We start from the raw sequence: 12,789 nt of genomic DNA on the forward strand, positions 1-12,789 counted from the left end.
TGTGTGTGTGTGTGTATGTGTGTGTGTGTTATCTGCAGCATCCCAGTGCTCCCACGGTAGTGTGGCTGTCCAGGCCGCTGTCCGTGTCAAAGGTCATGGTGGGGTCACTGATAGGATCACTGGGGTCGGTGGACATGTCGGAGACATCATTGGCTGAAGAGGAGGAGGAAGCAGGCTGGGGGGAGTTGTCAATTACTGCTGCACCTGTGCTGCGAGAAAGACACAGAATCACTGATACACCTGTGCTAAGAAACGCACGGCAGTCCTCACGAGCAGTGCTTTAAGATGCAGAAAGATTCCATAACACCTCTCTCTCTCTCTCTTCTCTTCTCTTCTCTTCTCTTCTCTCCTTCCAAACTCTGCCTGCCCCCATTTTTCTCTCTGTACAGCCGGAGTAACTGTTTTCACTAACCTATAGGGGGTGGCTGGCCTCGGATCACTCCAATCTTCACTCCAAACTCCGTCCACTCATCATAGTCATACACCTCCTTCCAGATCAGATCTGAAAAATACAGGGAGAGAGGGAACCGAGAGAGATGGAAAGGAAGGAGAGACAGTGGAGGAGAGAGAAATGGGTGGAAAAGGTGAGAGTGTAAAAAATGTGTCACACAAGCGAGCAAGGTATCATTTCCAGCATTGACATTTGCCTGGTGGGGTTGACGACTAAGGGGTTGTTATCACCTGGCCTGAGTGAAAGATATTTACACTCCGTAGCATCAGGTTTCCCACGCTAGCATTGGGAACAGTGAAAGGTTCTCGTGAAAATAAATAGTTGTACTAGCTCCTTTAATTATAATAACTATAATATACAATACCGTCTCTGACCACTACGCTACTGGGTCGCTGTTATAAACTTTTCTATTCGTCTTAAAATCTCAGTGTTCTATGTATTATTCTCTCATATTTCTTGACAAATTAAGCAGTTTTATTCTTGCTTTTTACATGAAAAAAATATTGTATTTTTAATCAAAATGTTGAGGGGGCACTGCCTCCCTTGCCTCCTCGCACCACACACCCCCTGCTTTAGGTTTCCTCATAGAAAGACAAACATACTATTCACTTTAAGTGTGAAGAATTCTAGTAGCCTCTAGTTGTAGTTCTTAGTAGATTATCTACCCTTTCTACTCTTTCCTCACAGTAATACACGGAAACAGTGAAACGTTAGTAAAGAGCGCTAGTTCTACAAGGTTCTCTTACTTTTCCACTCCTCCACTGTGTGCTCTCTCTCTTCCAGCTGCTTTTCTGTGATCTTTGGAGGGGGCTGAGGGGAGGGAGGAGAAAAAGACATTAGCACTGTACTGAAAACCATTTGCTCTTTTCCAATCAGTTGAGTATATACAGTGTCCTGTGTAAGTAATGGGACAGTGAAGCGTGTTTTCTTCTTTTTGCTCTACACACCAAAAGTTTGGATTTGAAATCAAACTATGAAATTAAAGTGAGATTCTTAACACTTTTTATGCATAGTCCCCCTATTTCAGGGTACCCAAAAGTGATGGGGCAGATTTATCAAATGTCCAAATTTAGCACTCATGTTTAGTATTTGGTCGACAATCCTTTACATGCAATAACTGGCTGAAGTCTGCGACCAATTGACCTCACCACACACTGTGGATCTTCTCTGGTGATGCTCTGCCAGGGCCTGTACTGCAGCCATCTTCAGTTGTTGTTGGTTTTGAGGTATTTTTGCCTAAAATCTTATCATCAGGAAATGAAATGCATGTTAAATTGGATTTAAATCTGAAGATTGACTTGGGTCATAGTCTTACTGTATGATGAAGCGCCATCCAACGTATTTGGAGGCTGCCGTCACCAGTTACATCATCAATTAAGATAAGTTAGCCAGTTCTAGTCCCCCCCCCCACCCTCACCATGTTTCACAGATGAGGTGGTTTGCTGTAAAGCTTGGGCAGATCCTTTTTTCTCCAAACTTTCCACTTGCAATCACTCTGGTACATGATAAGATTAATATTATCTGTCCACAATACCTTTTTCCAGACCCCTGCAGGCTTTTTAGATACGTTTTTTAGCAAACTGTAAGTGACCATCCTCTGTAGTTTGGCTGGGGACGAATTCTGCAGATGGTAGTCCACACCTACCTACACATCCACACCTACCTCCTGGAGAGTGTTCCTGAGTTGTTTGGGTTTTTTTTTTAATTATGGTGAGCATTCTTCAGTCATCCACTGTAGAAGTCTGCCTTGGCCTACCCGTTTGCAATTGCTGAGGTCACCAGTGTTTTTTTTTATTTTTAATGATGTTCCCAACTGTTGATTTTGTTTCTGGTAGTTTTTTCCCTGATTTTTCAGCCTAATAAACACTTCATTGGCTTTCATTGACACCGCTTTGGTCCTCATGTTGACAGACACCAATAGCAGACTCCAAAGGCAAACACAAAACCTAGAATCAATACTAGACATTGATAGCTCTCTTATGCCTTCACAAATGATGTGACGGAACACACCTGACTTACCATAAACACCCGTCAAGCCAATTGTCCCATTATTTTTGGGTACGCTGAAATATGCATAAAAAAGTGTTTTAATTTCTGAATGGAGAATCTCTACTTTAACCTCACAGTAATTGTTTGATTGGATTGTAGAGCCAAAAGAAGAAAAAATGCTTCACTGTCCCATTACTTACGCAGGGCTCTGTAATTTATACACTCTTAAAACGTCTGTTTTGTGAAGGATTCAACAGACATATTTCTAAATTAAAAGATTAAACTTCCCCTCCGACAGATCATACTACCTGCTAAAGACTTACCGCCTCCACTTCTGCAGGGTCATACCAGACGTTGATATAGGGGTGTTGCAGGGCTTCATCTACTGAGATACGCTTTGATGAATCGATCACCAGCATCTTAGACAGGAGGTCCCTTGCTTGGCTCGCTGGGAAGGGAAACAGGACTCGAGAGATTAGAGAGTTCAGAGAACAGTACATAGTACTTATTGATACTCAAGAAGGAAATATGATGGAAAAATGCGCACACACGCACACTACTACTACCTTTCAGTTTGTTGTGCTCTGAGTCGGCGGGGAAGAGGACGTCAGGGAAGAGTTTCTCAAAGCTGTATCCTGCATAGAGCGGTCTGTTCTCTACGTAGGTCCTGACTTACTGGTTGAGCTTCAACAAGAACTCCTGAGATGGAGTCCCCAGCTGCTCTATCACCTTATTCCACTGGTCGATGTCTAAGCAGCATTAAAGTTAGGGAAACACGACACAAACAAACACATACATACACAGGGAGTGGAGGAAAACTGTCTCACATCACCTCTCCGCCATAGCACTATGCCTGTGTTCTAGAACTATCTCTGTGTTCTAGAACTATTCATGTGTTCTGAAAGAGGCTGGGGTGGATTTGGGATCGGGACGATGGCAGTGGGGTTTGTAACTTGGGTGGGAAATGGGGCAAAGAATGGGGAAGGGGTGATGAAGAGAAATACAGAATGGGAAAAAAACACGCACAAGATGGAACAATAACACAGAACAAGGTAAGGATACGATCTGAGCCAGGGAACAACACACTACCTCTGACCATCTCAGCCACAATACAGCCCACTGACCAGACATCCACTGGAGGAGGAGGGAGATGAGATGACACAACAGTTAACATGCAAAAACAACACAGAGGAACACAGGCAGAGGAAAGAAAGAATAGAGCGAAATAAACTAGAGGAGAATAATGGCATGGAGAATGAAAAAATGGACAGCATGAATGTAACAAGTTCCGTTGTACACAGAGGCGGACGCAGTGTTGGGATGAGGGAATTGTCAGTTTATTTTGTAGTTTCTATGGACTTTTCAGTTCTTTGGCTTTCCAGCCTTTCAAACACTCGGCAACTTTTCAGTTGCCGTCTTCTCTCCTGAAAGCAGAGGCACACACATCTTAAACCCTTTCGTTAGCGAGGCTTCATTCGCAACAGGTGCGCAACAAAACCTCGCCTCCGTAACCCTGGCCACGGTCCTGTAGCTCCCTCTACAGGCCGAACGCTGCATGTCCCCCCACATACCCCCGACACAGGCCGGAGACACGACGGCCGACAACCTACTCCCCCCCCCCCCCTGCACGGGAGAGGAAGTCTGCCACGACCATCTGCGCCCCCGGTCTGTGCACGACCGAAAAGTTGAAGGGCTGCAACGCGAGATACCACCGGGTGATCCTCGCGTTCACATCCTTCATGTGGTGGAGCCACTGGAGGGGAGCATGGTCGGAGTAGAGGGTGAAAGCGCGACCCAGCAGGTAGTAGCGGAGGGCGCCGACCGCCCACTTGATGGCCAGGCACTCCTTCTCCACCGTGCTGTACCGGCCCTCCCTCTCCCACAGTTTGCGGCTCAGCACCGGCCGGTCAGCCCCCTCCACCTGCTGGGTCAGCACTGCTCCCAGGCCTCTATCCGACGCGTCCGTCTGTAGGGAGAAAGGGAGGTTAAAATCAGGCGCATACAGGACCGTTTCTCCACAAAGAGCGCCCTTAAGGGCCTCGAACGACCCCTGGCACTGGCCCGACCATTGGACCGGATCCGGGGCACCCTTCCGGGTGAGGTCCGTCAAGGGACTGGCCAGCTCTGAAAATCCCGGCACGAACTGCCGGTAATAGCCAGCCAGCCCCAGGAAGGCCCTCACCTCCTTCTTCGTCTTGGGCCGTGGAGAGGCAGCGATGGCCGCAGTCTTTTCAATCTGCGGCCGCACCTCCCCTCGACCCAAGTGGTACCCCAGATACCGGATCTCCCTCCGCCCGATCACGCACTTCTTCGGGTTGGCCATCAGCCCCGCCTGCCTCAGGGACCGCAGAACAGCAGCCACACTCTGCACATGCCGTGCCCAGGTGTCACTGTGAATGACAATGTCATCCAGGTAGGCCGCAGCATAAGAGTGTGGCCGCAGAATGCGGTCCATGAGGCGCTGAAAAGTGGCTGGGGCTCCGAACAACCCGAAAGGGAGCACCGTGAACTGGTATAGCCCGAGCGGAGTGGAGAATGCAGTCTTCTCCCGGGATACCGGCGAGAGTGGAATCTGCCAGTATCCCTTCGTGCAATCCAATGTCGTGAAATATTTGGCCGTGCCAAGCCGGTCGAAGAGCTCGTCAACCCGGGGCATCGGGTAGGCATCGAATTTGGAGACCACATTAACCCGTCTATAATCCACACAGAACCGTAAAGCCCCATCCGGCTTGTTGACAAGCACGATGGGGCTACACCAGTCACTGCGGGACTCCTCGACCACAAACAGCTCCAGCATGGCTTCCAATTCCCTGCACACAATGTCTCGTTTGTGTACCGGTAACCTATAGGGACGCGTGCGCACCGTTAAACCTGGCTGCGTTTCTATATGGTGGTCGATGAGCGTAGTCCGACCGGGCAAGGGAGAAATCTGCAACGTCCGTGGCCTGGCTAGCAGAGAGATGGTTATCAATACCGACCGGAGTGCTAACTTTTGATTTTGGGACTTCCGGTCCGAACTCATCTCTCTCTGGAATTATTGTAGCCAGAGCAACAGTGACCACGTCGTTCCATTTTTTTAGGAGATTTAGGTGATACACCGGCAAGCTATCCCCCCGGTCCGAGCATACTACCTCATAATCCACGTCCCCCATGCGACGTGTGACCACAAACGGCCCTTGCCACTTCGCGCGTAATTTCGTGCTGGAGGTGGGTAACAGTACGAGCACCTTGTCTCCCGGTGTAAATTCTCGAAGGTTTGTTCCCCTGTCGTACAGGCGCTTTTGACGCTCCTGGGCTTACAGCAAATGCTAGCGTGAGATAACCCCTAGGGCGTGGAGCTTTGTGCGCAAGTCCAGGACGTATTGAATCTCACTTTTACTGTCGCTAGACCCTTCCTCCCAATTTTCTTTAAGAAGGTCTAGGACACCCCGGGGCTTACGCCCGTAGAGTAATTCAAACGGGGAAAACCCGGTGGAAGCTTGGGGGACTTCCCGTACCGCAAACAGCAGGGGATCTAGCCATTTATGCCAATTCCGACTATCCTCGTGTACAAACTTCCGGATCATTGATTTCAAGGTCCGATTGAACCGCTCACAAAGGCCATCAGTGGCTGGGTGGTAAACACTGGTTCGAACCGTCTTGATGTTCAACAACCTGTACAGTTCCTTAAGGGTGCGTGACATAAAATTAGTGCCCTGGTCGGTGAGAATCTCTTTCGGGATTCCCACGCGGGAGATAACTTGAAACAATGCCTGCGCTACACTCCTGGCAGAAATATTGCGCAGCGGTATTGCCTCGGGGTATCGGGTTGCGTAATCTATTAAGACCAACACAAATCGATATCCCTGTGTACACCGATCAAATGGGCCGATAATATCCATGGCAATGCAGTCGAATGGGTTCTCGACCAATGGCTGGGGGATTTACCAACTGACATTCACGACAAGAAGCACACCACCTACGCACCTCTGCCCGAATTCCCGGCCAATAGAATCGAGCCATTATACGGTTTAGTGTCTTATCATAACCTAAATGGCCCGCCATGGGGTTGAAATGAGCCGCCTGGAAGACCATTTCCCGGCGGCTACGGGGAAACAACAACTGGGTTACTTCCTCCTGGCTATGTGAGTCACGACTTACTCGGTACAACCTGTCGCTGATAATCGCGAAATAGGGGTGGGCGCGTACTGTGTCTGGCCGTACCAAAGTACCATCAATCGCTATCACTTGGTCATAGGCCAATCGTAGGGTCTCGTCACGAGACTGCTCGAGGGGGAAGTCACCTAGCAGCGGATAGTTCGGCGGGGAAATCTCGGGTTGAGACCCCCCCGCCGGCTCCGGCTCCTCGGCAGTGTCGCGAGGCGCCGCCTCAGCACAGAGCACATTACACGCCTCACACCTCCCTCTCTGTCGTGCACGCACCCCGGTAGCCCGATTTACCGCTTGAGGAAACCCCTCCCAATCTACACCCAGAATAAGGGGATGCGTGAGGCGCGGGCTAACCGCCGCCTGTACACTATGCTTTTTTCCCTCAAAATGAATCTCGATCGCGACCACAGGATATTCGTTAATGTCCCCATGCACACACTTCACCAACACCCTCGATGCCTTTAACAATGCCCCCGGTCGAACCAGGCGCTCCTGGATCATGGACTGCATCCAAGAACGCCTGGTGCGTATCGTGTTGTATCCTTACCGGAACACAATACGCCTGTCCTGGTCCTGGGAGTGGGCCCGGTATGTTGCCGATGCGGACGACCCGCCCCACCTCCATCATTGGGCAATTCGCCTGCACATGGCCCGGCCGTCCGCATTGCCAACACACCCCCCCTGCCGCTCGGGGTGCTTCCCGTGGGGCCAGGGCTGGTTCTCGACATGCCTGCCCCTGCCATCTCGTCCTCTGGGCGGGCGCCGGTCTCTCCTCCTCCAGCAGCACGGCTCCTTCCGGGGTTGGTCGCCGGGGTTCCTGCGGCGGGAGGGAGAGATGGTCCTCCGCCAAGGTAACGGCGGCCGCGAGATCCTGGGGCCGGTGGTACTGGACCCAGGTGGCGGTCTGGGCCGGGAGCCCCGTGAGGAAGTGCTCCAACACCACCCGGTCCCTGACCTCCTCCGCCGAGCTGTTCCCTGGGTCCAGCCACCGCCGCGCGCTGTCCCGCAGCCGCCGGACGTAGGCAAAGGGCTGGCTCTCCTCCTATATCGTCAGGGCCCGGAACCGGCGACGGTGTTCCTCCGGGGTAAGGCCCAGGCGGTCTCGAATCGCCCGGGCGAGGGAGGGATAGTCCCGCTGGGCGGCCGTTGGCAGGCTGTGGGCAGCGAGCTGCGCCTCGCCCGACAGGAGGAGCAGCAGATGGTACGCCCACTCGCCGTCCGGCCACCCCGAGATCCTCGCCGTCCCCTCGAACACCGCCAGGAACGCCTCCGGGTCGTCCAGGTCCCCCATCTTCTGGAGGTGTACCTTGGGGGGACCTTGTGGCGACCCGGGCGCCGGTCCCGCTTTGATGGTCCCGATGAGCTCCCGGAGGAGGGCACAGTCCTCAGCCCTCGCCGACCTTAAATAACAAAACCCATCAGATCTTGTGACCTTTGACAAGGTGTCTCTGCTTTAGATAACCTGGTAGTTCTAGCCTGAGCTAGGCGCTGCACAGTTTCTCTAATCTCTGCACCATGTGGATCTGTTTCTGGCAAGTTGTTTGGAAGCTACAGTGATTTATAGATCAGATAATATACTAAGCGCCTAGCCCCTCGTGGACACTCTAGAACAAGCAAAACCTTTCCTGTGAGTGTTTACTACTGTATGTTCTAAACCGCCTCCAGAAGCACAAGGATTGCATAGCCACTGGTTAGAAGAGGTTTAGGGTTAGTTATTTTTTCACTGGGGCTGAATCCAAAGATGCACACATATAAAATACAGGTTTGTGTTAATCAGGCATCAATGTCAATAGAAGATTTGTGTGAACATGCATGTGCAGATCTCAAGTCAGAAGTCAGGGCTCAATGTGAACAGTGAGCTGCCAAGAAAACATTGCTGTTATTTCCATGCTTCAATATACACTTTTTTTGTCTGATAGATTGATTGCTAGCTACTGACCGTTGGCCTGGTAGCCCATACCCAGAATGACCTCCGGGGCTCTGTAGTAGCGTGTCACCACGTAAGGCGTCATCAGAAGGCCCGTGGCCGCAGTCCGTGCAAGCCCAAAGTCAAGGATCTTCAGTGTGCAGTCTGACTTCACCACAATGTTGCTGGGCTTCAGGTCCTACAGACACACAAGCAAATACTGTATTACTTTAAAAAAGAAACAATTAAAAGCTGTTTGTCCCGTAGTGTGGTGTTTGCATAATGCTACCCATTTGAGACTCATTCTGAGGTTGTTTGGGCAGTTGATGTTAACATAGTTTTCCCATTGTTTTACCAGGTAGGATGAGTGAGAACACAATCATTCCCAAGTACAACAACTAGTTAAGGAGGTCAGATGTGCCAATTTAAAGCTTGGGGAAATTGTGCAGTGATTGAGAGGGTGAAGCCAGAGTAGGGTTTGTATCAGACACACTGTAGATACAGGGCAAGCACACTACCTCCTTGTATGCAGGGCCAGGTTGAGAGTTCATCCAAGATAGCACGGTTAACACCCCTCCCTACTCATGTGCCAAGTGCCAGGGCAGGTTTTACGTCAGTGGCCTAGCATTAGTCTGCAGCGATTGGAAATGCCTTCAGGTAGTCCTTACCCTGTGTATGATGCCAGCTGCATGGAGATGCTTGATGCCACATAACATTTGGTAGAGTAGGTAGGACAGCCTCTCGTGGTCTAACTCCATCTGAATCACCTGGCATAGGTTGGCATCCATCAGCTCCATCACAAGGTATCTGGTGGGTAGGGAGAGTAAGGGATATGATATGAACACACGCACGCACACACGCGTCATCATCATATTACTGTGAATCCAGTGGGAAAGGGGTGATGGACAGACTGAGCGTGAAGACCGCACAGAGCTCACACACAGTTATTCTATCTTATCCTCTGCTGAGTCATTCTGTCCAAAAACTATGAATATATATTATTAAATAATTTCCCATAGTAAACGGTCCTTCATTGTTAAACATAAATCAATACACTTACACATCTGCGAAATCTTCTAGTGATTTTTGTGGAGAAAATACATTTAATAGGCCGATGATCTGTAGATGTAAAACATGAATACATCAGAATTATACATGAGGGGTCAATAACGGAAATCGCTTATTGGAGACTATTAATTCGAAAATTCTTCAAGCAATGTGAACAATGAACAAAATCCAGTACATTACCAAAATAACTGAACTAGAAGTATAGATTTAGAGTTCATCTAGCCTAGCACAGGTACAGTAAAAACAGGCAGTCATTGAGCAGTTCAGAGACCAGACTCACGTTTTTGTGATTGACGCATTTCATAAGCACAAGTCCTCTAAATGCCCTTTTGGCATGGGTCTGATTCTGAAATGGCCTACTCAGCTTTTTAGTAGCGACATTTCGTTCCAGGTTGTGGTCATATGCTGAACTGAAAGACAAAAAAAATGTGTTGCAATACACAGACAAAACACAAGAATGGCTGGTATACTAGGAATTCAAATGGATGTCAGACGTGTGTTTTCAACCTCTTAGATGGGGCATGTAGCCTTGAAACATAAACAAACAACAGGACTACACTGTTATTGTGACATTCATGGATGTATTTTGACAAAGCCATAAAGATTCAGCACCCCATTTATTAGATGGATTAATATTGCACTTTCAAGCACGTTGCATGCACTTTCACTTAACCTTGCCAACAAAAATATGTCAATAAAGAATATGGTTCCTCAGATAATAAACCTGAATCATAAGAATAAGTGCACAACACTGTAGTCTAACTGTACAGTATGTTCCACATTCCCTCAAACAGATGATGACATATGCATATAGATGAAGTTATAAGCATGTATATAAAGTTAGAAACATTTCTAACGTTTACCAGACTATTCCCTGTGCTCCGGAGCCGATAGGTCTGAGATTCTGGTAGTGCTTCAGAACTGTGAATGTAGAATCCCCCACGTCTAAACTGTAGAACTCCCGTCCTTTCTTGTTTTTGTTCATGGTGAAATCTTGGAACGATTACTTTCTGGGCATCCAAAAATGTTGCCTGTCTGGACCAAAACACACAGAGAGAACAACACATTAGAATACACAATACACAAGCTTACAGTACAGTAAGTCCGGATAAGAGCATCTAAAAATTCTGAGGTGAAGAGGTTTCAGTGTAAAGATACTCTTGATTTTAACATACAGTGCCCTGCGTAAGTAATGGGACAGCGAAGCATTTTTTTCTTCTTTTGGCTCAACACTTCAAAACGTTTGGATTGGAAATTACTAGAAGGTTAAAGTAGAGATTCTCAGTTTTTATTTGATGGTATTTGTGCACATATTGGTTTCACCATTCAGAAATTAACACTTCAGAAACACTTTTTATGCATAGTCCCCCTTTTTCAGGGTACCCAAAAGTGATGGGACAGTGTAAGCTTTAGCACAGATGGAGTTTCAGTGAAGAGGCAGACATGTTGCAAAAAAAAACCTTTGTGGGGCATTTTATTGGTACCAATCTCACCAAAAACCAACCTTCCTCCCAATGGCCACAACAGCCCACACTTAAATACCCTCCCAGGTGACATGATTAACACAGGACAAACCAAGTAAGAGGGGAGCTCCACAATGTACACAAACCCAACTACATAATCTAACATCTATTTTTACACATAATCACACATAACCAAGTATCACAGGTAGGTAAAAACAAACAATCACTGTTAGGCTATGGTAAGTGTAAAGGACACAGTATATTCTCCAGCCACAAATCCCATCCCCCCGTTCAATTAACAATGGGAGCTTCCGGAACTATATAGGCTGTCCCTGTGGCTTGAGGACTCCTTTTGCCGGTGAACCAGGAACTGCAATCACAACCAGGTGAGTATATACTAGTGATGGGCAAATGAAGCTTTTGTGAAGCACTGAACCACTTGAGCCAATTGTTTCGAAAATGGGTTCATTACTCGAAGCTTCAGTTACAGTGACCTCTCCTGGTGAAGTGCAAGGCTGCAGTCAAATTAGGCAGGCTAGTTGGTGGACAGAAGGCTTTTAATTGCACACACACACACACACACACACACACACACCTCAATGAGCAGTGTTGGAGAAACTACTTTACTTTTGTAGAAAAGATCTTTTGTTCTGAAGCATCTTTGCTTTGATCACCCTTGGATTTAAAGTATCTTTGCTTTGAAAATTATTTGATGCACACACACACTAAGACTGAATATCATGTTCTATTTACAAATAAAGATTGATGAATGTGTGTATTGTGTTATTGAGGAGAGAGTGATGAAAAAAAGGGCATAGGTTGGGTGTGCTTGTGTAACTATGGCAGGGGGTGATTATGTGGGATGGGGAACACTGAAAGATTACAAGAAGAACACTCAGAGAATACAAACGCAATACCAACAACAGCAACAACGCACCTACTACACAACCCACAAATTGTGCATTGTTTAGAGCGGTTATAAAGTGTTGAGGCGCTCAAATTCAAAACTGTCGCAACCTGTCACCTGTCAGAATCGAGACGAGGCAGTGCCAGTGAATCACCTGATCGCGGACCGCGAACCAGTCAGGTGATTCATTCAGGCAATGAAGCAGTTGCTGCTTCGGACGTCATGTCACGTGATTTTTTTCGCACCAAAGCAAGCTTTGAAGCAGTGGTTCGATGGAATTGTTGTTCAGGGTTTGAAGCACGTATCGAAGCTTCAGTGTCGCACTGCCATCACTACAGGACACTGTATTTCCTGCCTAACTTATGACACCAAGTCTACAAACGGACATGGTTGGAGGATACAATATTAGCAGCAGCCAGCTACTGAACTGTAAACCACAGGGGGTCCATTATACTGTACGAAATATGAACCTCAGAATATCTCTCTCTCACTACAAACCAATGCAGGTTGTAAGATTTAGACTCTTGGGAAACAGGCTAATCAGGCCAACCATTTGGAACTGCTTTTCTTCACCACACCCAGTGATGGTGAGTGATCAAGTTCGGTGTGACTATCAAACCAATTGACATACACGTTGGTATGACATGAAAATGTTAATGCTTTGTATACTGCTTCAGACTGGGTGATAGATCAAGGGGTAAAACACTACAAGAGCTGATGGAAAACTCAGTTTGTGGCTCAGACCACATGGCTGGACCTAGAGCATGTTGCTCTGCTGTCTGATACACAAAGTAAAAGATTCCTTAAACACAGAAGTTGTTACTGCCCTTTATTTTCTTTATAAGGTGATGATTCC

The 12,789-nt window shown here is 47.9% G+C and overlaps 1 pseudogene across 1 annotated transcript in view; it reads right to left on the minus strand.

Annotated features, from left to right (window-relative positions):
- The window catches only part of LOC310824313 (mitogen-activated protein kinase 8-like), a 27,420-nt pseudogene continuing 14,631 nt past the window's right edge, over positions 1–12,789 (minus strand). Inside the window, exons 2-12 of the transcript XR_014555075.1 lie at positions 10,427–10,594; positions 9,844–9,973; positions 9,556–9,614; positions 9,164–9,302; positions 8,529–8,694; positions 3,503–3,574; positions 3,007–3,189; positions 2,764–2,888; positions 1,198–1,261; positions 413–502; positions 1–204 (exon numbers count right to left, since the gene is read on the minus strand). The product of XR_014555075.1 is annotated as a mitogen-activated protein kinase 8-like (transcript). The remainder of the gene's footprint in view (positions 205–412; positions 503–1,197; positions 1,262–2,763; positions 2,889–3,006; positions 3,190–3,502; positions 3,575–8,528; positions 8,695–9,163; positions 9,303–9,555; positions 9,615–9,843; positions 9,974–10,426; positions 10,595–12,789) is intronic.

Source organism: Argentina silus (assembly GCF_951799395.1).
Source record: "Argentina silus genome assembly, chromosome: Y".
In the NCBI taxonomy this organism is placed as follows: Eukaryota; Metazoa; Chordata; class Actinopteri; order Argentiniformes; family Argentinidae; genus Argentina; species Argentina silus.